The sequence below is a fragment of the Rattus norvegicus genome, chromosome 4 (genome assembly GCF_036323735.1).
Source record: "Rattus norvegicus strain BN/NHsdMcwi chromosome 4, GRCr8, whole genome shotgun sequence".
Taxonomy (NCBI): Eukaryota; Metazoa; Chordata; class Mammalia; order Rodentia; family Muridae; genus Rattus; species Rattus norvegicus.
In genome coordinates, this window is record NC_086022.1 from 41083907 (window position 1) to 41107196 (window position 23290).

At 38.0% G+C, this 23290-nt stretch overlaps 1 protein-coding gene and 1 long non-coding RNA gene across 13 annotated transcripts in view; one reads left to right on the forward strand and one right to left on the reverse strand.

Moving 5' to 3' along the window:
• Positions 1-23290, forward strand: part of Phf14 (PHD finger protein 14) — a 186147-nt gene that overhangs the window by 108010 nt on the left and 54847 nt on the right. The gene's annotated exons all lie outside the window — the stretch shown is intronic.
• LOC120102235 (uncharacterized) lies at positions 1642-23273 on the reverse strand. 2 transcript variants are annotated; one of them, XR_005503457.2, is made up of 3 exons: positions 6073-23273; positions 2694-2772; positions 1642-1817 (listed from the first exon to the last, which is right to left on the reverse strand). It is a non-coding gene; the product is annotated as an uncharacterized LOC120102235 (long non-coding RNA). The 2 variants fall into 2 exon arrangements; XR_005503456.2 differs by having other exon boundaries at positions 5551-23265.

Below are 23290 nucleotides of genomic sequence, written 5' to 3' on the forward strand. Positions count from 1 at the left end.
AGAGTTCTGTAAAAGGATGAGCATGAACTGAGTGAGATGTTCTGGAAGAGCAGTAACCTTTCTGTGGATGTGTCTTTCCCATTACATTTTTGACACAAAATGTTGCAAAATGATTTAATGGTGGCATTTTGTTTTGCTGACTTTTCCTTTTTTCATTAAACAGAAAGCAGTATTAGGTTAGGAATGTAGGGGAATGGTGGCCAAGCACTAAATTCCATAATAAGAATCAATTTTCAAAGTAAATTAACAATGTTTACAACTGTGTACTTGTTTCTCTTTTATATTGTATGCTAGCTTTAACATAACAAACATTGCCTTAATTATATTGTCCAAGTTACCTTTTCTTATCTTTCAACTAAACTGTGATTATAAATGGCATTTTAACAAATCTGAAAAACTTTTACAGCTTTATTTAAATTTTGATTCAGACCTAACCTGTTTCCTGTGATACAGGAAGTATTGTACATTTGTTTCTCATTGTGGCTACATATAACTAGAACTGTGAAACTGTATGCATAGACTCCATAGTCAAAAAGACGGATGGATGCCTATTAGCTTTATGATTCACACTTTTAGAAATAAATGTCATCTTGTACTGGAAACAACATACGATGACAGGGACTGCCAGCAGTAGGCCGGGATGAAGACATCTCAGAAGATCACGGCAGCTCCTTGTAAAGTAGGGTGGCGTCTGGGACCCTGAGAAGCAGGAGACACATCCCTCCAGGGGACCCACCATCTGAAATAAGAGGCTGCCTGCAGTAGGCTGGGATGGAGACATCTCAGTAGCCTGCAGCAGCTCTCTGTAAAAACTGGTTGTTCCCATTTCTCCTAACCTTAGCCCTGGAGCCTGGCAATCTAGCCCTACATAATATATGACAGAGCTTACTTGTACCTATGGAAGTATACCACATATAACTAGATAAATTAACGTGACAGATTGCAAGTTTAAGTCTTTTGCACTTCATTTCTTTGTTTTAGTGTTGATATGAAATACCTGGTTGTGTGCCCTGTCACACAGCTATTTTGAAAAACTGAGGGTGTGTTATATGTGCCCAACTTTAGTTATCTCCTTTTCTGAAAACAGTACATCAGATGTGCCTAATTGAGCATCCATTTATCGTCTTGCTTTTGGACTTTATAAAAATACTACTTTAGCTAAAATAGTTGGGAGTATCTCAGCCCCAATGCCATCCATTGCTTCCTTTCACTGACTTTTATCAGGAGACTTCATTGTTTTCTAAGAACTCCTGGTGAAATTAGACTACATTTGCTAATGAATATTAAGAGTTGCTTTTTCTCCTAAATATTTTTTACTGGATTTTTTTATTTACATTTCAAATGTTATCTCCTTTCTTGGTTTTCCCATTTGTAGAAGGACTTAAGTTTTTTCTTAAAACTCCATTATCTTTTTTTACTTCATTTAATTAATTGTTGTCTAGATAAAACTAACAAATTAGGACATTATATGATGTGGCTATATGATATTCAACTACAAATGATGTTAGTACTTTGTTAATGATGTGACGTCACATCACATCACCACAGGGTTACGGTTAGGGTTAGGGTGCTGAACAAGTGTATCGGCCATCAAATAAAAAGCTTTGAATTTGGGGTACATACACATTTTCTAAACAGCCATACAATCTCTATTCTTTTTCTTTATTAAACAACCAATTATTAACTAGCTCTTCCTTGAAGTAATGGTGCTGCAGCAGTGGTGAAATTACTGCCCAGGACACTGCAGAAAACTGGTGGTCTCTGAACGAAGGCAGTGGCCCAGAGGTGCCACACACACTTTCAGGAAATTCATTACTCTAGAAAACCAGACAAGTTAAAAATTACCTATATCATAGTATTAAGCAATTAATTAACTCTTAGTTTTCTGGACATAAGCCTAGCAATAAAAATCAAAGACATTCATTGTGAGGTGAGACTGTTAAAGAAGTGGTATTTGTGAGGATCTTTCTAGATGCATATCCAGAGGTTAGCCCAGATTTATTTTTATTGATTGTGTTTCATGTGCATGGCACTGTGTTACATAGGACATTGCCATCTAAGTTTATATCCCCCTTGCTCCCTCCTTTCCCTTGTTCCTTTGTTTCCTTAGACAGTGGTTCTCAACCTTCCTAATGCTGTGAGCCTTCAGTATAGTTCCTCATGTTGTGGCAACCCCCAACCAAAAAATTATTTTTGTTGCTACTTCATAACTGTAATTTTGATATTGCTATGAATGCTTTTTAAAATTTATTTACATCTCATATGCCACCACTCCCCCCCCCCCTAGTCCTCCCTTAGTCTGCTCCCATTCTCCCTCCACTGATGGGGGTGATAATCAGTATTCCCCACCCTGGCACATCCAGTCTCTGCAGATTAGGTACATTCTCTCCCACTGAGGCCAGCAAGGCAGCTCTGGCAGGGAACAGATACCAGAGTCAGGCTAAAGCTTTAGCGACCTACAAGGAGACAGATCCACATATGGGTACCCACATGGTGACTGAGCTACATATATCTGTTACATATGAACTGGGGGCCTTGTTCTAGCCCGTGTATGCCGTTTGATTGGTCTTCAGTCTCTGACAGCTCCTAGGGGTCCATGTTAGTTGACTCTGTTGGCTTCCTGTGGAATTCCTGTTCCATTCAGAGCCTTCAATCCTTTCTGCCAGCTTTTCCATAGGAGCGACTGACCTTACCTCCAGTGTTTCGCTGTGAATATGCCTCAGTCAGCTGCTGGGTAGAGCCTCTCAGTGGACACCCATGCTAGGCTCCTGTCTGCAAGCATAACAGTATCATTACTGGTGTCAGAGATTAGTGCTTGCCCATGGAACAGGTCTCAAGTTGGGCCAGTTATTGGTTGACCATTCCTTCAGTCTCTGCTCCTTCTTTGTCCCTCCATTTCTTTTAGACAGGGCAAATTTAGGGTCAAAAGTGTGTGTGGTTATTGTCCTTATCCTTATCCCCAATGGGGCTCCTGTCTGGTGACAGAAGGTGACCTCTTCAGGTACCATGTTTAGGCATGTTGGCTAAGGTGACCTTTATTGACTCCTGGGTTGATGTTCAGAGTATCTGGCATGTGATCCCTGTGAAAGGGTGGTTCAGCCCAACCATGTTCATGACACAGGGCTTGAGAGTTGGTGCCCCATCTAGTTTTCCATTTCTGCTTTTATGTCATATACACATACTATACATACTATACATACATACATATACATACGTACATACATATATATGTGTGTGTGTGATTTTGTGTGTGCATACTATTTAGCATCTACATATGAAAGAAAATATTTATCTTTCTCTGACACCTTAGATCCTTTAATATGATTGTCTCTAGTTATCTCAACTTGTATATAAGAATATTCTTCATCGTACTTTTTAACAGTATTGAAAAATATTTGTGACCAATACAAAAGCCTAGAATTAGGGGAAGAGTTAGAAAATTATTATGTACATTAATTTCCGTCCTCTTATTTAATCACCTATTTCAGTGTTTACAAAGAATACTTGATAGAAGATTTGGCTCAAAAATGCCATTTTGGGGCTGGGAATAAAGGCACATGGGATTAATCTCAACATTTGGAAAGCAGAGCCAGGTGGACCTCTGACTTCTAGGCTCTATAAAAGGAGCTCCAGGCTAGTCAGTGTGACATAGTCAGAACCGCCAAAAACAACCACAAAAAGCAGTTCTGGGGGCTGAGATTTTTCAGTTAGTGAAGGGCTTGCTGCTCAAGTCTGTAAACTTAAATGTGATCTTTGAACCCACATAAAAAAGCTGAGCATAATAGTCTGTACGTGTAATTATGTGCTGGACAGGAGAATCCTGGGAGAATGCTGGGCATCCAGGTTAGCCAAATCAGTGAGCTCCAAGTGTACTCAGACCTTGTCTTAAAAAAAGGATGTGTGTGTGGGGGGGTGGTAGAGTGATTGAGGAAGACACATCTGATTATTGATTGGCTATTTGATAAGTGGGGGGGAAAACACACTAGAAAACTGAGGATACAAGTGAATCCCAGAATGTTTTGTGGCAGACTGTTAGGGTTATCATGACTATGAGGAAGTACCATGACCAAAAGCAATCTGAAGAGGAAAGGTTTCCTTTTGCTCACAGTTCCATATTATAGTTCATTATCAAAAGCAGTAAGGACAGGAACACATAGCAAGGCAGGAATTAGGAAGCATGAGCTGATGCAAAGGTCACGTGGGGTGCTTTGATTGGCTTTGTCTCCCTGGCTTGATCAGCCTGCTTTCTTATAGAACCCAGAACCACTAACCCATTGGTGGTCTTACCCACAGTGGACTGAGCCCTCCCCTCCCGCAATCAGTGACTGACTAAAGAAATGCCATACAGCCTTGCAGGCGCCCGATCTTAAGGAGGCATTTTCTCAGTTAGGAAAATAGAGTTCTCTCTAACATGAGTGTAGCTGTGTCAAGTTGACATAAAACTAACTGGCACAACCGACTTAGTTTTAGCTTCACACACAAATTTCTCACTGTTAAAGCACAATCTTTCCTTTCTTTGTTATCCCCAAGATCAGACATTTATATTGACATTACAGTGTAAAACATTTTACGAACTTGAAAAGTTCCACAGTCTTAAAAATCAAACCCAAATCAGTCTCTTTAAAATATACACTCTCTTCTAAAATCTGAAGTCTTTTAAAATCCTATGTCTCTCAATTGTAAACTCCTATAAAGTAAATAAATATTGTTTTTTATGTCGAGAGAAGAATCAGTCATAATCTGAACAAAGTAAAGTCAAATCCCAGCTGCAGATAACCCAGTACCCAGTGTGCCTGGTCCACCCCAGCTGCAGATAACCCAGTACCCAGTGTGCCTGGTCCACCCCAGCTGCAGATAACCCAGTACCCAGTGTGCCTGGTCCACCCCAGCTGCAGATAACCCAGTACCCAGTGTGCCTGGTCCACCAAACCGTCTGAGCTCCTGTAGAGGGCTGTGGTCATTTCTCAGGGTCTGCCTTCTGCAGCACACATGGTTTGTCTTCTAGGCCCAGCTCCAGTCCATTGTTTTTGTTGGTCATCTCATGGTACTGGGATCTCCAAAACACTGTGTCTTCTGCTACAACTGGACTGCACTTAACCAGTAGCCTATCCTGTACTCTGCTCATGGTGACAGGCCTCAGCTCTTCTTTATTGGCCCCTTCCGTCCTGGAGCTTCAACGGCTACTGAGGCTACTGAGGCTGCACCTTTACCAATCACCTATACCGGACTATGAGTGCCAGGCCTCCACTGCCCCCCCATGATATCTGATGCCTTCAAAACCATAACCTGAGTGACTTTATACTACTAAGTCTGGCTGCCAACACAAGGTACAACCGTGGCTAACTCTGGAACACAGTTCCTCTGTGCTCTTAGGAAACACTTCCCAGAAGATTTAAACTCACTGATGCTGATCTAATTTCTTAGCTCTAGCTGGCCGATATCCATTATCCTAGCAAAGCAAATGTTTTACTTTAGTGGTACTAGTCTCTTGTTAAGCATTCTGCCCCAGCTAACCAAACCACATATTCTCTACTCTAAATAGCAACATACCTGGTAGTCTTTAAAGGACTCTCAAAAAAGTTTTTTTAAAACTTCACAATCAGGAGTCTTTAGTCAGCATTGCTCTCAAAACTATCTTCTAAGCTCATATAGCCGAATGCTCTTAACACTTCTAGTCCAAAATACCAAAGTCCTTCCAAAATCTTCCCCAAAGCAACATTCACAGATCTGTCACTGTAACACCTCATAAATGTGGTACCAATTTATCTTAGGGTTACTATTGCTGTGATGAAACACTATAAGCAAACAGAATTTGGAGAGAAAAGGGTTTGTTTCATCACAGTTCTATATAACTGTTTATCAAGAACAGTGAAGGCAAGAATTAGAACGGGGAAGGAATCTGGAATCATGAGCTGTTGCACAGACCATGGGGGAGTGCTCTGATTGGCTTGCTGCCCCTGGATTGATCAGCCTGCTTTCTTACAGAACTCAAGACTACCAACTCTGGGATGCCCCTACCACAGACTAGGCCCTCCCAAGATCAATCGCTAAGAAAATGCCCTTCAGGCTTACCTGCAGCCCAATTTTTATGAAGACACATCCCTATTGATAAAATAGTTTTCTTTTAACAGAACTATAGCTTGTGTCAAGATGTAACTAGCCAGTACACTAAGTAAATTTAATAATAATCATCATCATCATCATCATCATCATCATGATGATGAAATGAGTGCATCCTGCCTTATTTTGTGTGCCCTAGTTTAGCACAATGAGATCTTGGATTTCTATTCCATGTTCTTTCATGGCTCACTTTTGATTTGTTTATGGAAAATTTGCATTCTAAGATATATTTTTTTCCTTTTCACATTCATCAGAGCATTCCTGAGCCTTCCTGAATGTTCCTTCCTTTGTGTTGTGTTTCTTATGTCACAAATACCTGGAGGGACAAGAGATTAAAAAAAAAATGTTTCAGATAGGATACAATATACTCAGTTTCCCCTGGCTCAGTTTCTATTCTTGGGTTTCTTTTTAAATCACATAGCAGTTCCAACCAACTATTAGGATCCCTTCTTTGGTCTAAATCATTTCACTCCTTCAGTTTTGAAGAATTGAACATTTCTGTTTAAAAATAAAGTGAGACAGCCTAAACTCAACACAATGCGAAATTCTGTGTTATAAGTGGATTCTGGGGTTTGTGTGTGTGTGTGTGCGTGCGTGTTTTAATGACATAGTTACCTCAGCAATTAATTATAGAAATAATTGATAAAATAAAATAAAAACTGGACAGGTTATAAAAGGATTGGGTAATTTTCAGTCAGGAAAGAATGGAGTAAGACATTTCAGAAGAAGAGAAGGACTCTGACTAGGTATATGGGAAATCATTAGAAGGCAAGAGTGTTTGAAAGAGAGAGAGAGAGAGAGAGAGAGAGAGAGAGAGAGAGAGAGAGAGAGAGAGAGAGAGAGAACGATCTTTTGGAGCATGGGTAGCCTCTTGAAGGGTATTCTTGCTACCAAGGTAATAAGTGACCTACAGAAATGACTAGTCTGGCAAGATATGCCTACTGATGTAATTCTGGCCAGCATTGTGGCTGTAACCAACCGCTTTGTGCTTGAGTTTTAAGTCCACACTGAATTGCACTGAATCTGGAATTCATGGATGCAGCAAGCTTTGGAGATATTCCTCTCTCTTTCTAGTGCTGGATACAGATACTCACTTAGTCTGACTTACTGGGTGCTGGGAATTTGAACACAAATCCTCAGTTTACTTGGTGCTGGCATTTTGAATACATATCCTCAATTTTACACAGTAAGTATTTTGCCTACTGGATCATTGGTTTTCTAAACCATTATAAGGTTTTTTTTATTTTTTAAAGTTAATTATTCGCTTAATGTGTTAAAACATATCAACTTCTTTGTTTGATTTTAAACATTACTTTTTTAATTACTTTATTAACTTTCCAGTCATTGCCCCCACCCCCCAGTTCCTCATCCCATTCCTCCTCCCCCTTGCCTGCCTCCACGTTGATTTCACCCCCCTTCAAGTTGAAACCCCCCCAAACCCCCCCAGCCCCAACCTACCAGGCCTTCCCCTTTCTTGGGGCCTCAAGTCACTCCTGGATTAAGCTCATCTTCTCCGGATAAGGCAAGACCAGGCAGTTCTTTGCTGTATATGTGCCAGGGGCCTCAGACCATCCTGTGTATGCTTCTGGTTGGTGGCCCAGTGTCTGGGAATCTCCTGGGTTCTGGGTTAGTTGAGACTGCTGGTCTTCCTATGTGGTTGCTCTCCCCTTCAGGTTCTTCGATTCTTCTATCATTCCACCATGGGAGTCTGAGACTTCAGTTTAATGGTTGGGTTAAGTATCTGCATCTGTTTCAGTCAACTGCTGGTAGGGCCTCTCATAGGACAGCTCCAGTCTGTAAGCACATCATAGCATCAGTAACAGTGTCAGGTCTTGGTGCCCTACCATGAGATGGTTTCCAAGTTGGGCTGTCATTGGACCACCTTTCCATCAATTTCTTCTCCATTTTTATCCCTAGAGTTCTTTCAGACAGGAAAAATTCAGGGTTGGAAATTTTAACTTTGGGTTAATAATCCAGTCCCTCCACTTGAGCCCCTGTGTATCTACTGAAGGTGTACACTTCAAGTTCCATTCCCCAGTGTTGGTCATTTTGGCAAAGGACACCCCCATTGAGTTCTGAGAGACTCTCACCTCCTGGGTCTCCGATACTTTCTCTGGGGTCCCTCCACCTCGAATCGCCTACCCCAGTCTGCTTATTTCCATTCATTCTGTGGCCATCTGGGCTTTTCACCTGTCCCCCCTCCCATAACACCTGATCCTATTTCTCTTTTCTCCTTCCTCTTCTCTCTCCCACCCAGGTTTCTCTGCCTCCCATGATTATTTTCTTCTCCCTTCTAAGTGGGAATGAAGCATTCTCACTTGGGGCTTTCTGCTTGTTAAACTCCTTGCAGACTATGGATTGTATCCTAGGTATTCTGTATTTTTGGCTAATAATCACTTAACACTTAGTACATACCATGGATGTTCTTTGGAGTCTGACTTTCCTCACTCAGGATGATATTTTCTAGTTCCATCCATTCGCCTGCAACATTCATGATGTCCTCGTTTTTAATAGCTAAGTAGTATTCCATTGTGTAAATGAACCACATTTTCTGTATCCATTATTTGGTTGAGGGACATCAGGGTTGTTTCCAGCTTCTGGCTATTACAGATCAGACTGCTGTGAGCATAGTGGATCATATTTCCTTATGGTAAGGTGGGGCATACTTTGGGTATAGCTGGGTCTTCAGTAGAATTATTTCCAATATACTGAGGAATCTCCAGATTGATTTCAATAGTGGTTATATCAGTTTGCAATCCCACCAGCTATGGAGGAGTGTTGCTCTTTCTCCACATCCTCATCAGCATGTGCTGTTGTCACCTGAATTTTTGATCTTAGCCATTCTTTTTGGATGTGAGGTGGAACCTCAGGATTGTTTTGATTTGTGTTTCTCTGCTGACTAAGGATGATGGGCATTTTTTTTAGGTACTTCTCAGCCATTCGATATTCCTCAGCTGAAAATTCTTTGTTTAACTCTATACCCCATTTTTTAATAGGGTTGTTTGGTTTTTTGGAGCTTAACTTCTTAAATCCTTTATGTATTTTGGATATTAGACTTCTATCATATGTAGTGTTGGTGAAAACTTTTTTCCAATCTGTAGGTTGCCAATTTGTCCCATTGACAGTGTCCTTTGCCCTATAGAAACTTTTTAGTTCATGAGGTCCCATTTATCAATTGTTGATTCTAGATCATGAGTCATAGGTGTTGTGATCAGGAAATTTTCCCCTCTGCCAATGAGTTCAAGGCTCTTTCCTACTTTCTCTTCTATTAGATTCAGAGTATCTGGTTTTATGTAGAGGTCCATGATCCTCGTAGACTTGAGCTTTGTGCAAGGTGAAAAATATGGATCTATTTTCATTCTTCTACATACAGACCACCAGTTGGACCAGCACCATTTATTGAAGATACTTTTTGGTTTCTTTGTCAAAGATCAAGGATCCATAGATGTGTGAGTTTATTTCTGTCTCTTCAGTTCTATTCCATTGATTGAGCTTTCTTTTTCTATACCAATACCATGCTGTCTTTTTCACTATTGCTTTCAAACACAGATTAAGGACAGAGCTGGTAATTCTCTCAGAAGTGTTGCGGTAATTATTAAAAAATGGAATCTTATCTCCTGCTTGTGCAGGCACCGTAGGGCCACATGGCATCTGCAGGGTATTTTCATCTCAGCGGCAGCAGGTTAGTGCACCATGCCACATTATCTCTAGCTGTCCTCCAGCCCCAGGGGTCTCTCTGCACCCATTGTTAGCTGCCCTTTCCTGGATGGCCAGCCTGCAACTCTCTTGTTCCAGCAACCCAGTAAAATCAGGACTCTAAAAGTCCCGATATTGGCTGGTACCCCACAGCTCTGTGCCCCACTCTAGTCCCAGTGGTGGCTACCCTCTTGTAACTCTCCCCTGCTGCTCTGTTTACATTCCCAGCATCTTTCCCCTAATAGTTATGGTATAAATTCCCAATAACCTATTAAAATCATGATTCAACAAGTTGTAATTTAGCAATCAGCTGTATATGTTAAATTCTCAATCCACAATCTGTCCACACTAAACTCACAACCAACTGATAAAGATATAAACTTCTCACCTAGATAAGATAAATTGACTATAAAAACCCATCCCTTAAGAAATATTCATAACTACTCATGGCCATTTAAGGCCACACGGGTCTGGCTCATCCTTCTCTGCCTCCATCTTGGTTCTTTTTCCTTTTCCTCTCTTATTTCTCTCAATGTTAAATAGCCTTGATGCTCCATGAGACTACAACTAATTTCTAATCCCATCAGAAGTCTGAGAACGACCAATATTATCTGAAAGTATAGGAAGCCTAACATGACTTCCTGGACTGAGATAAGTTGAAGAGATTAACTGTCTACCAGTTCAGTCCCCTGTTAGCAACATATGCGAGAATCAGTTCTCAGCCTCTGGCCCAGTATGATCTGGGAGACTTCTGTAACAGAATTTTGAAGGACCGATTATTCTGACTGAGCAGAGATTATCAGTGGACTGTTCTGTAAGTGTGTCCTTCTGGATAGTATTTGTCTGTGGATGGAATAGGCAGTTTCTGCCCAGTGGCCAGCCAGCCACAGCGCACCTCCCCTGAAGTACAGATGCTCAGCTGCTGCTTTGTGTTCACAGATGGGGAGCTGTTAGGCGTGGCTACGTCTCAACAAGCGAGTAACAGTAAATCACATTTTGTGGATTTCTGATGTTTTTGAAAACTGTGTAAAGTGATCTGGACTGTTGTCTGTTAACTACTCTCAGCTATTTCTAATAAAAATATTTTGAAAACACCCTAACAGTAAACTTAAAGCCATGAATTTGCTATCTGACTCTTAATTTCTGTGTTTAATCATCTCAGATTAAAGGACTGGGTATAAGCTTTATATACTTAAATGTGTTGTATCAGAGTAACAGTATTAATCTTGATTTTAAATCAATAAGAAATTCATACCAAAGATCTTAAACTTGTATCAAATAAATCCTGTACCAATGTAAAAGATTATACGTTCAGCTTAGTAACAAATATAAGGATTTCTACTAAATAAGATTATGGCTGTACAGTCAATTTGAGCTAATTCCTCTGTTAAATTATGGCCATTTCTAAATTCTCTAGAAAGACAGCCTTAGAATAACCACCACAAGCCTCCCAAAGTTTAAAGAACCAGGGTGAAGACTCAGTTACTTCTTCAAGCTCAAGCTGTACATGAAAGTTGAGATATCTTTTGGGGGGGGAGGGAAAATGGGGCAATTGTTTGGCCTTAAGAAGGCCACCCAATGGTTGTTGTAATCTCTGATGTCTGTCTTGTCTGAATCTGGCTGAAAGTCACCTCTGTGCCCTTTAGTTTGGCTAAGGGTTTATCTCTTTGGTTTTCTCAAAGAACCAGCTGTTGATTTTGTTAATTCTTTGTATTAACTTTGTATTAACTCTTTGTTTCTAACTTGTTGATTTCAGCCCTGAGTTTGACTATTTCCTGCCTTCTACTCCTCCAGTGTGTATTTGTTTCTTTCTGTTCTAGATCTTTCAGGTGTGCTGTTAAGTTTCTTGTGTGGGACCTTTTCAATTTCTTAGGCACTTAGTGCTCTGAATTTTTCTCTTAACACTGCTGTCATTTTGTCCCATAAGTTTGGCTACTGCGTGTTTTCATTTTCATTGAATTCTATAAAGTCCTTTGTTTTGTTATTTATTTCTTCCCTGACCAAGTTATCATTGAGCAGAGAGTTGTTCAGTTGCTATGAATATGTGAACTTTCTGGGTTTTTTGTTGATATTGAAGTCCAGTCTGAGTCTGCCATGATCTGATAGAATGCATTGGATTACTTTTCTTTTTAAAGCTTTATTTGTTGGATATTAGAATGTCTAGAATTGTACCATTTTGTTCAATTCCTTCACCTGCTTGATTGTATTTTCCTGTATTTCTTTAAGGGATATTTATTTGTTTCTTTCACTACCTGTTTGCCTTTGTTTTCCCATATTTCTTTAAGGGAGTTATTTGCATCCTTCTTAAAGGCCTCTATCATCTTCATGAGATGGGATTTTAGGTCATTATCTTGGTTTCTGGGTATGTTAGGATATCCAGGACATGCTGTGGTGGGAGAACTGGGTTCTAATGGTGCCAAAATATATTGCGTTCTGTCACTTATGATTTTTGTTCTTGCCTCTTGACATCTGGTTATCTCTGCTGTTAATTGGCCTGGTGTCCCTGACTAGAGCTTGCCTAGTTGGAGGCAGGTAGAGCTCTGTGTTCTGGTTTAGAGCAGGTCTCCTGTGTCCCTGATTACTGAGGACCTCCCATTTCCCTGGTTACTGTTGATCTCCTAGGAGGCAGACAGAGTTTGGCAGAGTATCTGACCAGGTGATCTGGCCCAGGTTGGGAATGGGGAATGGGGAGGGGGTGGGAAGCAGACCAGAAGAGCACATTATTTCACAAAATCTTTTCCTTTGAAGAAATAAACTACTTTAGTCTACAGTAGTCTCTTATCTGCAGTTACCTATAGTTAATTGTAGTCTCATATTTTTAAGTAAAAAGAATAATTCATCGAGTTTCTTATTTTCATAATGACACTTTTAAAATGTAAATAAGAAATGAATTACAGTCAGTTATGCATATTTTCACATTATGGTACATTTATTCAAATATTTTAAATAACCAGTTAGAGCTAAGATGTAGCTCAGTTGGTGTAGTGTCTAGCATGCACATAGTCTGACTGTGTGAGGGGCAGTTGCCACAGAGTGCATGGAGAGGTCAAAGGACAAGTCTGCTGTCAGGTTTCTTCCACCACACGGTCAGTTTTCCAGGCCTGTGGGCAAGTGCTTCTACACTCTTGAGCTATCTCTCCTGTTCTGTTTTCAGCTCCATGTCTTTCTGAGTTGGGTAGTAAAAGCTTCTGTGGTCTTGCTCAGAATGTGAGTCCTCTCTTTCTTCAGTGCATCCACATACTGTCTTTACTACCACTTAATAATCTTTAAAAAAGATTTTTTTTATTTTATGTATTTGAGTACACTGTAGCTGTACATACCAGAAGAGGGCATCAGATCTCATTACAGATGGTTGTGAGCCACCATGTAGTTGCTGGGAATCGAACTCGGGACTTCTGAGTGAACAGTCAGCGTTCCTAACCACTGAGCCATTTCTCTAGTCCTACTACTTAGTAATTGTCAGTTATTAGATTGACTTTTACAATATTACAGTGTGGATGGTTCATGTGACCCTTTTTGTTGTTGTTGTTCATGACTCTAAAGGAAAAGAGTGAATGATACTAAATCAGTATACACATAGAAAATAATTCATTCTGCTAATATCTTTCACGACTACGGCAAGACAAGTAGAAACAAATATAATTTATGTAGACTTCAATGCTACTTCAATCTCAGGCATCCACTGAAGACTTTGGAACATAGCTTGTAGATTTTAAGGGGACTAAAATATTTAATCTGATGTCCTTTCACCATCTTTTTTATCCATATCATTACAATTATAGGATTTAGCCTGACATTTCTACTTGTTTCAAACCTAATTACATATAAAATTTTTTTCAGTAAATGCAGCTAAATCAGTTTTTTTAATTTTTGATATTTTGGTTATATATTTATATATAATAATGGTCTCATGACTATTATGATATCTTTATACATGTATGTGATGTATCTCAGTCATATTTATTCTTATTATTCTCTTTTTTGTTGTTAAGATGTGGTTTCATGTAGCTCAGGTTCAACTCCTTAGTTGTTGGCACTGCAGATGTACAATTTGATGCCCAGTTACCCAGCTTCTGTGATTCTGAAACTAAAGTCCATCTCTAAACTAATCAGTAGTAGTAGTTGTCTTCGTTGTTGCTGATGTTATTGTAATAAAATATACCATAACGTGAATATGGGCATAACTTTTATAATAGTCCCCTGTAATAAAAATTCATTTTTTTCTGTTTTTGTAGTCTCAAACTGAAGAAACCAGATTAAAGTTTATTAAATATTCTATTGAAATGAACTTAGGTTAACGGTTTGGTTGATCAAAAGAATAGAGATGGGAAGTTTGTGCTTTGCAATGCAGAAAGTTACTGTTCCCAACTGATGCTATTTGGCTATTCTTTCTACACGAAGTTCCCCTTTTTATGGGGAATTTTTATTAAAAAAAATGACTTTTAGTATATAGTTTTGTAGACATTGCAAATACTTTTTTAAGTTGATGATAGTTTGTTTTCTTATGATTCTTTTTACTAATTGAAATTTAAATCTGTGTATTTAGAAAGGAAAACTGATGTGTTACAAAGTAGCTGGTGAGTATACTTATATCTTACCTCATGAGCGTTTCGGTCTGTCTTTTCATGTGACATTCACATGTGTGACATGTACTTAAAGATATGCTAAGGCATTGTCATGTACAATACTTTGTATTATATATTATGATATCACATTCTTCCTTACTAGAATATAAATCATGTTTTGTTGATTTAAAGATAGCTTTTTTAATTTAGACTTTAATTAACCTGAGTGCATGGACACTAATTTCAAAACATGGAAAACCTACTTGCTGACTTTTTATTTTTTTCTATAGCATTTTGGTTTTTCATTGTGTTGGATATATATTTATTTATTGATTAGAAATTTGAAAATTATCTCCATTGTAGAAATATAAATTGCTATGTGTAATTTCCCTTTTTTCTAAGTACAAAGATACTTGTCTTTATTTCTTCATTTATTATTGGTGTTGTCTTCCTGAATACTTGTTTCTTACAGGCTTCACAGGTAGTTTTTGTCTTGTTTTAACTCGTTGTATTAGTAGCCAAACATATGAGTGGCAGCACCTGTAGAACAAAATACAAATCCCAAAGTGTTTAGTGTCAGATCTTTGTCCAGCACTGACTGCATGTGACATTGAGCTGGCCACATGTTTTGGGTTTTACTTGTAAATGGAGGATTATAGGTTTCATTTCCAGGATTATAATGAGGAAGTATATGATACATTCCATAAGTCTCCTGGATTGTTGTAATAACCTTTAGATGAACTTTTAATGCAGTTGACTTTCTAAGACATGTTCTTGCTTTTATTGTACTTAAATGTGTACATGGACTCCCCAGCTCTTGCAAGGTGAGTTACACTTTACAACTGAGCCTACTAGACCCTCCAAACCTGGCTTCAGTCTGTCTTCTGTCTTTTGTTTTTAGTTTCAGGTACTCACAGCTTTAGGTGACCTGTGTATGGATCTTCCTAAATCACTATTTGTATGCCATCTTGGTTTTAATATATATCTTGTCCCTTATGGGAAATATGCCTCCAAATCTATAGACACGTGAACCCAGCAGTCTGGTCCTTTGTCTTTACACACACCTTCTGCTTGAAAAAGCCTATCTTCCTTATTGTACCTCGAAAACATACTTAGCTTCTTTGAGATCCAATTCAAATGCCACCTTCCTTGTTTTATATGAAAACTTTTCTCAGAGTCACTGTATGATCCACTGAATTTTCAGGGCTTTTGTATACTTTCTACTTAATTTGATGACTGAATACTGAAATATTTTTAGTATTTTTAAAGACTATGACACAGATTAGAATCTATATCCAAACTAGGGAAAACGTAAAGTTTTGAAAGGATAGTGAAAATATAATTTTAATGAATAAAACCTTCCAAAAATGATTTTTTAAAAATTCACTCATTGTGCTCAGTGCTCTACATCAAATTTGTTTCACGATTAAAAGGATGCATGTATACTTGCAGATCATGATACAAGGTCCTTGATACGACCAGCCAATTTTGCCATTCTTTAATAATTAACACAGCAATAAAACAAATAAAAGAGAACAGTAAGTATGAAAAGTTTTGGTCAATAAAATGAAAGTGAGTTGATTGTAATCTCACTGGAATTTGACTGGATCCTATTGATTCCATCAATAGGCCTATGTTTTTTGTCAGGTGTGTTGTTCTTACTCACTGAGCAATTCTAGAGACACCCTAACAATTTCATTTAAAGGAGATCTCTTCCATTCAATGGACTTTGTAGAGAATATACTTAAAGAATTGCTTTTCTGACCCCATAGGTAGCAATGAATATCCTAGTAAGAGCACCAGTGGAAGGGGAAGCCCTGGGTCCTGCTAAGACTGAACCCCCAGTGAAATAGTCTATGGGGGGAGGGCGGCAATGGGGGGAGGGTTGGGAGGGGAACACCCATAAGGAAGGGGAGGGGGGAGGGGGATGTTTGCCCGGAAACCGGGAAAGGGAATAACACTCGAAATGTATATAAGAAATACTCAAGTTAATAAAAAAAAAAATTTAGGATATGGAAAAAAAAAAAAGAATTGCTTTCATATGGTTTTTGTTAGTTACCAGAAAGCTCAACTGGTTGCAACTTATGGGACTAGGTAACACTTGTTATCTATCACTTCATTGATAACATAGCATTTAAAATGATAAACACACACAATGAATGCACTAACAATGTCACACGAAGATCTTAGGCTACAATTTCAATAGTATAGTTATGAATTAATAATCACTCCTTTGACACCTCTTTTGATTTATCATATTTTTAAGATAAAACGTTTAAGAATTTTAAAAATATGAAAACAGTATTTAAGAAAGAAAAAACTTGGTCATTACATTTTAAATATTTTTGCAAATCTTTTTTTTTCTTTCACCAAAGAACTAAATTATGGCTACAATTAAAAAAATGGGTTAAATAACTGGATATAGTCGTCAAGGATAAAATTAAATATGTAGCAAATTTAGGATAAAATTAAATATAGTAGCAAATTTGTGTAAATAAAAAGGTACTGTTTTAAGTAGAGATAATGCATTACTGAAATCATAGGTTAATTTTCTGGAAACAATAAAGGCAGGGGCTGCCTGTGGTTTAGCATACTGTTTTGTAGAAAGCACAGACTGAATCATTTAAAAGTGGCTGTGTGAATCTAAAAATGTAATAAGTAAAGATTCACTTATCAGTCTGTCATGTGTTAATAGATGAATTGAACAATTAGAGCTCTTAGAACGCAGCAAAGTTGCTCTGTTCTGCCCCAAACTCAAAGCATGTACTTCATAAAATACCCATGCACACTGGGAAAAAAATCAGTTCCTTTTTTTCATCAAAGTAGTAACTTTGAGCATCCATAATGTTAAAAAGACTTTGGATGATAGGTGAAAATACATTTGATGGTAGTTGCTGATGATAAAGTGGTCAGTAGTAATGTAAAAGTGTGGACATTTCTTGTCAGTTTCTGTTGGTGGTTCTTTTAAGGGTCCTCTAGAACATGGATTTTAATACTTACTGCACAAAATGCAGTACAACCCAAATCTTTACACTACTTTAGCCAGTTTGGGAGTTGGTAACTTGCTATCTATTTTATTCATAGTATTTTGCCTTGACAGTAAGTAGTACATGTCTTGAATTTTTTTGAGAAACTATAGTCTGACTAACAGTGTAGGTTGCCTGAGGGTTACCATGGGACTCCTTTGGCCAAGAGCTCAATTAGATGTAACCCAGTCTTAATACTGGAATCTTCATTAGGTGACATTATCTCCTCCATTAATTGGCAGTTTCATTTAGATAGCCTTCATATACATATATAATTTAGAAAACTGTTTCCATACAACCTGTTTAGTGCACCTTAATTTTCTCCCTCTGTCCCTATATTACCCCTCCCTTGTCCTCCTTTATCATCCCAGTACATGCCTGATCCTCCCTTCCACCCACTCATGATCCAGTCATAACTAACTGTTGTATTTCCCTTTCCTAGGGAGATCTGTCCTCCAACCCCAAACCCTTTAGTCCCTACTCTATACCTAACCTCTGTGGTTTTGTGGATTATGTAGCTTGACAATCATTAATTGATTAACAAACAGCTAATAGCCACATGTAAGTGAATACATATCACATTCTGTTTTCTACAGGTGATGATTCTTTTTTCTAGTTCTTCTTACCTACAACTTCATGCTATAATTTTTTAAATGGCTGAATAACACTCCATTGTGTAGATGTACATTATCTTTATTCATTCTTCTTTTCGGGGACATCTAAGTTCTTTCCGATGTCAGCTATTTTGAATAGAGCAGCAGTGAACATGGTTGAGCAACTGTCTGTGTGGTAGGATGAAGGCTATGTGCCTCTGATTACCTTGCTTGGCTAGCATTACCACAAGATAGTTTGATGTATTGGAGGCTATTGTGAAATGTGTTGTTTTCTTGATTTCTCTCTCAGTCCATTTGCAATTTATACACAGGAGGGCTACCGATCTTTGTGAGTTAATTTTATATCTTTCTACTTTGCTGAAAGTGTTTATCATTTATAGGAGTTTTGTGGTCCAGTCTATTTGGAGTTCTCTGGGCTTCTTGTATGTTTATGGGCATCTCTTTCTTTAGGTTAGGGAAGTTTTCTTCTATGATTTTGTTGAAGGTATTTACTGGTCCTTTGAGTTGGGGGTCTTCACTCTCTTCTATACCTATTATCCTTAGGTTTGATCTTCTCATTGAGTCCTGGATTTCCTGTATATTTTGGACCAGTAGCTTTTTCCGTTTTACATTAACTTTGACAGTTGAGTCAATGATTTCTATGGAATCTTCTGCTCCTGAGATTCTCTCTTCTATCTCTTGCATTCTGTTCGTGATGCTTGTATCTTTGGCTCCTTGTCTCTTCTTTTGGTTTTCTATATCCAGGGTTGTTTTGCTTTGTGCTTTCTTTATTGCTTCTATTTCCATTTATAATTCCTTCTCCTGTTTGATTGTGTTGTCCTGTAATTCTTTGAGGGATTTTTGCATTTCCTCTCTATAGGCTTCTGCTTGTATATTTGTGTTTTCCTGCATTTCTCTAAGGGAGTTTTTTATGTCTTTTTTGAAGTCCTTCCTCGTCATGATCAAATGTGATTTTAAATCTAGATCTTGCTTTTCTGGTGTGTTTGGATATTCAGTGTTTGCTTTGGTGGGAGAAATGGGCTCTGTTGATTCCATGTAGTCATGGTTTCTGTTGCTTGGATTCCTTCGCTTGCCTCTAGCCATCAGGTTGTTTCTGGTGTTATCTTGTTCTGCTATTTCTGACAGTGGTTTGACTGTCCTGTAGGCCTGTGTGTCAGGAGTGCTGTAGACCTGTTTTCCTGTGTTCTTTCAGCCAGTTATGGGCACAGAGTGTTGTTCTTTCAGGCGTGTAGTCATTCCTGTCCACTGGCTTTCAGCTGTTCTTGTGGTTTGTGTGTTCTGATTCCACCAGGCAGGTCACTTGGAGTGGCAGAGTTGGTCTTACCTCTGATCTTGGGCCTGAAGTCACTCCTTGGGGCTGGAATTCAGCTCTCCGTGAGGGCAGCAACCAGAAGGGTCTGCCCCTATTTCTGAGTCCCTGTGTGCAAGGCTCCCCTCCCCTTCTATAAGGGTGTTCCCTTCCCCATCCACTCCCCCTTATCTCCCCCACAATTCCCTACACTGGGGGTCCAACCTTGGCAGGATCACAGGCTTCTGCTTCTATTGGTGCCCAACAAGGCCATCCAGTGCTACATATGCAGCTGGAGCCATGGATCAATTCATATATAGTCTTTGGGTAGTGGTTTAGTCCCTGGAAGCTGTTTTTGGTTGGCATTGTTGTTCTTATGGGGTTGCAAGCCCCTTCTGCTCTTTCAGTCCTTTCTCTAATTCCTCAGAAAAGATTAGGAAAGGGATATTCAGTTTTCCAAGGAGTAATGGCTAGATATAGCATTGTTTCTGTTAAGGCTTTTGAAAATTTGGGGGTTAAAAAATGCTCACTTACCATGACTTTTCCCTAATTTTTATTAAAATGAACCTATTTTTTCTAATCAAGTTCATTTAGGGATGTTGTTAGACATGTAGAAAGACTAAACCAGCCCATCACATTTAATTTTTATGGTGTGACTTAATCTTATCATGTACTCTTATCATTTTAATAATTACTCTATAATTTTTAGATTAAAGCTACACCTTGAAGTAAATTTGTGTGATTCATATTTTATGTTATCATTAATTATAATTAATTCATTATAATTGCATAAATGACTGAAAGAAGATATTTAAAAGTCACAGGAGCCTATTTATGGTTTACATATTCAATTTCCATAGTTAAATATATTGTTTCTGGGGTATTAAATTGTAAGTAGGATAAATCTTGGTTTCAAGTATATTTAACCGTTAAATGTTTGTTTTATTCACATTTCTACTGAAAAGAATTAATTTTAAATTTTAAACTTACTTTCCATTTTAGTATATTTATAGTGTTAACTTAGACAAGATAATTTATTACATTCATCAATGTTTATATTGTTCATGAAGCAAGAATGCTTCTCACTAGGGCTAGAGAGTGACTTGTCCATACACTACTTCTTATGTAAGGAACTTCAAAATGAAGACTTGAGTTCCAGACCTTAGCTCCCATATACAAGGGGGGTATGGCAGGGCATTACTGTAATCCCAGCACCTGAAGGCAGAAACAGGAGGATCCATGGCGTTTACTGGCCAGCGCGCTGATACCAATCAGTGAACAACAGGTATAGTGAGAGACTCCCATCTGAAGAAAAGAAATAACAATTATGATGAGTTGGAGAGTAATGGAGGAAGACACCCAATTTCAGACTGTAGCTTCCACACACATTTGCACACTCACCTATCCATATTCTTGCACACACACATATAGACAGGCACGCATTCAGAGAGATATGTATTCAAGCATTCAGGATGGAATCTCTAATGAGTTCTGTTACTGGTAAAGTGGATTGCCTTCTACTTTCACAATCCAGTTTACTTGTCATTTTTTCATCATTTTTTAAATTTAGAGATTCTAAAAAAAAAACATCTAATTCAGAAAGTAATCTGGAAGTGTATAGTCTGACCATTCATTTAGGACTTGCATTAACTTGAAGTAACAAAGAACAAACTTGTATTACAGAGGGATAATCAAATCTCTTTTTGTATAGAAGAGATTTAGTCAGAAATGGACACTTTCTCTCCAAGGTGTCTGTCATGTTTTCTTTTAGAATTTTCAGTTCTTAAAACCCTGAAACAAATTTAATCCAATTTGTCATTAGAACCCCAAACCATTGTTTTCTTGATTTTATTTATTTCCTGTGTTCTAAATGAGCATAGTATTTTGTCTGTTATTTGTGTAGCAGGAGTTTAAAATTATATTGGCTTTGTGGTTTTTAATGCATAAAATACATCATTTTAGTGAGGTAGAGCTAAAGGGAATTTAACAGTAGGATTAGGCACATATTTGGGTTTGGTGAATTGTGGTATCTAGAAAATGCTGTCTTTTAACTTGGGCACAAAGGAATGTTACTTCTAAGTGTCTTTGAACTGGGAATTATAATAATTGTTAAATTAGATTCTTGGTTCTGTACTCAGCTCTCTACATGTGCTATGTCTCTCAGTTTTTATGAGACCTGTAAGATGTGCATATCTTCTTTTGGATAGGAGTAATCTGTGCTATAGGAGCAGTAAGCAATGTGAAATTTAATTTATCTAAGTATATGTTTAAAGTTCCTGTGTGAATTGTCATGTATTAAGACTTCTCTTCCACAGAACAGTTTTGTAGTGTTTGACAGGCCTGCTAGCTTTCATTCTACTTCCCACTCACTGTGTTCCTGTCATGTGTTTGGTGCTTTCCATATTGATTTCTTTTAATCCCCACAGCAACCATCTCTGAACTAGAGATAGAAATCAGAAACTAATTTTATTTCCAGTCTGTGAGGAAATAGAGAATTATTTGCCTAAGACCACACACTAAGAGTGTGATGGAAGTGGATACTGAATGTAAGCCATCTTAAGTATCAAGCCCATGATTACGCATACTACCTAATCACTGGCCTGTATGGATTTAACATAAGTGACTCACACACACGGCACTCAAACACTGCAGCTACTTCTTAGACCACTACAACTAGTGCAAGATGTAGGACCCATTTATAGTTTCTCATTTATCTGGTGGTGGAACTCCGTGAAAATATTATTTTCTATATTAATTCCAAAGGAAACTTACTAGATACAAATGGGGTAAATGCTAGTTTAAAACATAATTTTTGATTTAAAATTCTTCAGGCTTTTATCTTGACATGTTAGAGCTAAAGATAAGTCATGCTGCTTATTCTAGCATCTAGAGAGATTAAAATATTAGATCAAAGTTAGTGTGAAAGGGAATATGAGAAGTGACTTTTGGTTTTACCACAGTTAAAGACCAACTTGGATTTAATTGAAGTTTAAAGTGGATTTCCATGATATGTTATGCATGTATTTTCAAAGAACTGTCATAAGTAATTATAAAATTCTTTTCAGTTTTTTGTTACTCTCCATTGCATTGCACATAACTACAAGTAAAATATACTTACATTATAAATGCTTACTTCCTCTAGAATATGTGTTACCAGTATGGCTTAATATTCAGACAGAGTACGCATTCAGATTCACAGTTGCTCAAAGCTCTCCACTCATGGCCTACACTACTGAGAGAATGCAGCACAGGATTCGCAATTTGTGATGAGTTCAGCTCTTGCTGTTGCTCCTCATACGTTGATAAGTACAGCCTTTCTCTTAGCATTGTTTCACAGTATATTCTTTCCTGGGAAGAGTTTTGTTTGTTTTCCGGGTCTGTGGTCGAGTTTGGCGTGGTAGCTTTCCTCAGTACTGCTTTATTTCTCTGTGTGCCTCTTTTCACTTTCTTTTTCTCAGTGGAACTTAGAAGCATTAAACACATCTTTCTAGTAGTTAAATTTAAAAAATAAACATTTTTATGATGTGACTAACAGGTTTGTGTCATTTATATAGCTCTAAATATGTGAAAGAAATGGTAAATTTTGTTTCTACGTAGTCAAAGAATAAATGTTATTTTCTAATCTCTAAGCCCTTAAGATTTCTCCTACCAAAATCAAGGCACAAAGTTTGCAAACACTATTACCCATGCATTTCTAATTCAGTCCTTTTCAGAGGAAGCCAAGTGTAAAGATGAGACACAGTTGTCTGTCTCCTTGAGTATTGTAAAATTGCCACTCTTGGTAACAAAAGCAGCACACACTATTTTTCAAAATAGTACTTGATAACATACATTTTCCTTTATATTTAAGCTCTTCTTTCATAGAATAGATTGATTTTGACAATCAAACTATTACCAATAATACAAGATGAGGCAACTCGGTGTTCAAAAAATAAAATAATCACTTGTAGTCAGTGAGAACCTGCCCAAGATCATGGCATT